At 37.6% G+C, this 4,770-nt stretch overlaps 1 protein-coding gene and 1 pseudogene across 1 annotated transcript in view; both read right to left on the reverse strand.

The window, feature by feature from the left end:
- KMO (kynurenine 3-monooxygenase) overlaps positions 1–4,770 on the reverse strand; it is a 44,502-nt gene that overhangs the window by 32,909 nt on the left and 6,823 nt on the right.
- LOC111731552 lies at positions 2,835–2,953 on the reverse strand (annotated as a pseudogene).

Genomic DNA, 4,770 nt, shown 5'->3' on the forward strand with positions numbered 1-4,770 from the left:
CAAACACAAACCTCTTCTTAAATCTCTTTCCACCTTCCCTGCGTTCTTCCAACTTATGCAAAGTTGCTGTCTACTTTCCTTTCACTTCTGTGTTAAAGAATATCTAGTAAGGGCAGTAGTAATGATACAACTGTATCAAGGAAAAGAAAAACTGTAGACTTACAGTGAGGTTCAGTCAATAAAATAAATTCTTCCAAAGGCTAAATTGCTCTATAGTATTGGAGGTGGGGGGAATAAAAGGTATTAAAGGCTAAACAGAGTAAGTATCCCTGAGCATTGAGAGGAAAGAGAAAGGTTTGTGGAACTCCTCTTTCTTTGTTAGAGTCACTGCTGCCTCTTTTGTGGTGGTGGAAAGCGGGAAGGGGAAGGATGTCAATCAGGAGACCCACAGGGTCAGGAAATTTGGAAAGAGGCTTGAGGAAGTAACTGAGGAGTGTGGGTCCTTCTTCCTAGGAAAACAGGCCAGGCTGGAATATGAGTAGCACACACAAACCACAATCTGAACAACAAATGATCGGTGAAAGCCTGATGTAGGGAAATGAGCTAAGAGCACAGAGACTTAGATTTAGAAGCAAGAAGTCCAACCATCATCCCACAGGAGTCCGACAAGGCTAGTGGAGCACAAGACAAGAGCTGCAGCAAATGATGGACAAGGGAGCCTCAGCGACAGGGTTGGAACGGGCTTGGTTCCAAGCCAACAGAGGGCCGGCGGTCTGCTTTCGTGAGCTGGTTGTTTTCCTTTCCTTTGACCCAAATTGATCTCAGGATCTGAGAAGCCTGACTTAGGTGGAGATTCTGATTCAGGCCTTTCCGAGGTTGGCAGGTGTTGATCCCTTCCTCTCTAGTACATACATGTTTGCCAATCGAACGTGTATAAATGGTTCCTCGTGGAAGAAGGCGGGGCAAAGGAACCTCAGGTGGCATGAACACAATAGGATTAAATATAATCTCGGTTCATGAAAATACCAGGGACTAGAGAAGATGGGGCCAATAGGATCTCAAATGCATTGCTTGCAATTATCTTGTCAAGTTGAATACTCATTCACATATCTGATAAACCTCTTTAAGGAATATACCCAAGAGACACTCCAGAAAACCTGTGCCAGAATGTTCAGAGTGGCACTTTTCATAACTAAAACAGATAAACAAAAATACTGGAAACAGCCCAAATAGCCATCACAGAGTAATGGCCCAATAAATTATGGTGTATTCATACAATGAAATGCAACAATATAAATATATTAGCAGTATACTGTAAGTGAAAAGAATAAGTCCCAGATGATGTAATACTGCATGATATTCTTATAAAGACAGCTAAAACTAATCCACAGATATAAGTATATACATAATTTTTCAAAGTATATATGTTGTTTATGTGTATGTATGATACATACATCATACATGTAATTTTTTATATATGTATGTATATGCAAGAGAATGATAAACACGGGATTCAGGGCAATGCTTATAATGAGTAGGGGAGAAACACAGAGGTCGATAGAAGCCTTTAGCAATATATTAATTCTTGTGTTGAATGGTGAGTTCAAAGGCACTGCTTCTGCTTATTATTATTAGTGAATAAACAAGCAAAAACATAAATAAAAATGTCTTCTCCGAGACCAGTCATAATAATGCATTCTGAAACAAAGATTATGATAATTTCAATTCTGTGTAACTGAGCTTCAAATAAAACTAAAAGAAAAAATATATATTGACAGATGTTATGGTTCAACTAGAAGGATTAATAACGTGGCTAATAAAGTATTTCTTAGACTCTAACTTTATTTCCTCTTCTCTGTTTCTGTATAATGTGCTTAACTGTGAAAAACTGTCAGTACCTTCTTTAGTTGTTACACTGGCAAAAAAGCAATAAAGATATAAATGGAAAGGAAAATGTGTGTACAGATAAAGCCCACCGCAAACTCTCGGCGAAGGCACAGCTGGTTCCTGAGAACAAGCGAAGGAAAGAGTGATGAGAGCAGTGGAGACACTGGGCGGGGCCAGACACCTGGCAGCGGAGCAACAGTTCCCATGGTGCCCATTCTCCTAGTTGAGCTTTGAGAGAGAGAGGACAGTTCTCTTAAGGACAAGGACAACTATGAAAAGTCTCTATATTTGTTTTGAAGCACCAAAAGTCCAGAATAGTAAACTCTTTGGATCATAAAGTAATAACAACTAGTCTAGCCCGTTTGTGTGTAAGCAGAGCTCTGAAGAGAGTGTTTGGTTTTATAATTACGGGTTTACTCGATTTACTGTTCTGTTTCTCCATCCTCTTTTTCTGTTTCCTTTTTCTTCTTTAAAGGTCATGTGCTTTGGTCCTACCCTGCCCATTATGTGGATGCCTGATTACCAATTAAAAACATTATTTGAAAACTTCTCTCATAAAAATGCTATGTTTTTTGGTGTCCAACTGGTGTGGCTTTATGTAGCAGGATTGACTAAGTATCTGCTGATTCCCATGTGACTCCTCCAGCAATGTCCTCCAGCAATGATTGTTCAAGTGTCCAATGATCGTGAGGAAACCATAACTTTAAATTTATAAATACTGATCCTAATAGGAAGGGGCATCATAATTATAAAAATTCCATACATTTTACATCTCTTTTTATGTAATGTGTTTGAAATTAATCTGATAGTGCAATGTTAAACACATTACACTAAATAAAGCACATAAGTCTTAATGAAGCACAAAAAACTCTTCCTAAGAATTATAGTTGTTTCTGAGTTTGTCACCAAATAACTTTTTTTTTTTTTTTAAGCACGACAACCCTTGGTTGACCTCACAGATTGCAAGGACCTTGTCAGCTTACAATATATTATTTTTTTATTTTTTATGCCTACAGCACCTGGTCTTCCTAAGTGGTCTCCCACCCAGGTACTAACCGGGCTTGACCCTGCTTAGCTTCCGAGATCAGACGGGATTGGGCTTGTTCAGGGTAGCATGGCTGTAGACTCAAACCAATTTTAAAAACCCCATTTATACCTCTTACTCTTGGAACTATAGTTTGGTCTCAAGAGTTTGATCCTTGAACATTTCATTGTAATGAGAAGAACTAGATTTTTAGCTGCACTTTCTATGAAATAAGCACATAAAAACGTCTTCAGCCTTTGTTAGCAACTATTATTATCTGCCAGAATTGCATGTGTTATGACAAATATTTTATCATTTAAATCTTACCCTTAACTCTCTGACTTGTATTGTCTGGATTTGGGCTCCAAGGCCAAGCAGTGATCTTAATTTTCTCCCTTTTGATGATGATAAGGTCAATGTCCCACAGGCTTTCTGTGTCTGTTAAGAGACCTTGTTCATGACTTTTTCTCTATCCTTAATCTTTCTGAGCACCACCTCTGACTACCGAACCTCTCTCTACCTGGGTGCCTTACAAACATTTCCATCTCGACATATGTCACATTAAACTTATTCTCATCCCTCATCCTTCAAAACCTTCTCCTCTATATTCTGCATCTTAGAGAATGGCAACCCTGCCCAGTATTTCCCCCAGCCAGAATACCCTGAAGGCCATTTAGCACCCCTCTCTACCCGCCAATGCACATTTAACCAGGCAAAAGTCTTATTAACTGTTCTTCTTGAATCTTTCTCAACATAGATCTTCTACCCACACCCTCCTTATATGGGGCCCTCATGACCCTTCCCCTGGATAATCGCAGCCATGACCCTCCCTTCCCCCAGTCTCGACCTATTCAAGCCACACTCCTCACTAGAGCTAGGATTCTTCTAAAACAGAAATTGCATGATGAATTTCTTTCTTAAAGTCCTTTATTGGCTCTTCATAAGTCTTCAAGGAAAAGTCTCGATTTTTCTATATGACATAAAAGATTCTCACATGTGACCCTGGCCTCATCATCTAGCTTATTTCTTGCTATTCCCATGTACTATCTGTAAAAGGTGTACCAAAATTACTGTATATTTATCCTGAATATGCCATGCATTTTTATACCTAAAATGCCTGTGAATACAATGTTCCCTTTGTCTAAACCATCCTTTCCTGCTTTATATGTTTGAAAAATGTTTAGCCTTCCTTCAAAACTCAGGTCCTTAGCGCAATTTTTCTTCCTTCCTTCCTTCCTTCCTTCCATCCTCTGTGTGTGTGTATGTTTTTCAATTTCTTTCATTAATATCTTCTAGTTTTCAATATACAGGTCTTTCACCTTTTTGGTTAAATTTTTCTTAGACATTTTATTCTTTTGATGCAATTGTAAATGGGGTTGTTTTCTTAAATTCTTTTTCTGGTCATTTGTTATTAGTATATAGAAAGTCAACAGAGTTTTGAGTTTTGATTTTTATATCCTGCAGCTTTACTGAATTTGTTTATTAGTTCTAACAGTTTTTTATGGAGTCTTTAGGGTCATATATATATATGATATGACATACGATATGATATATACCGTATACATAAAAGTTCATCCGCCAGTAGTGACAATTTTACTTCTTCAGTGTGATTTTTTTTTAATCTCTCTCTCCTCCAAAAAATTTATTTGCCTTTTCTTCTATAATTCCATGGATGTATATGAGCATTAACATCTCTCATGATGAATTGAATGATTTATTTACATTTCTTTCTGACTTCCCCATCAGGCTGTGAGTGCCAAGATTTTATTTGTATCGATCTTTCTATTTTTAGTACAAACTACAATACTGATAGTAAGAACTCATGGCTTTTTAAATAAAAATTTAAAAAATACGGATAAACACAAATGAAAAAAGTAACCCTCCACAATTTTACCGCCAGAGAGAACCAGTGTTAATAT

The sequence above is a fragment of the Pteropus vampyrus genome, unplaced genomic scaffold (assembly GCF_000151845.1).
Source record: "Pteropus vampyrus isolate Shadow unplaced genomic scaffold, Pvam_2.0 Scaffold383, whole genome shotgun sequence".
Lineage (NCBI taxonomy): Eukaryota > Metazoa > Chordata > Mammalia > Chiroptera > Pteropodidae > Pteropus > Pteropus vampyrus.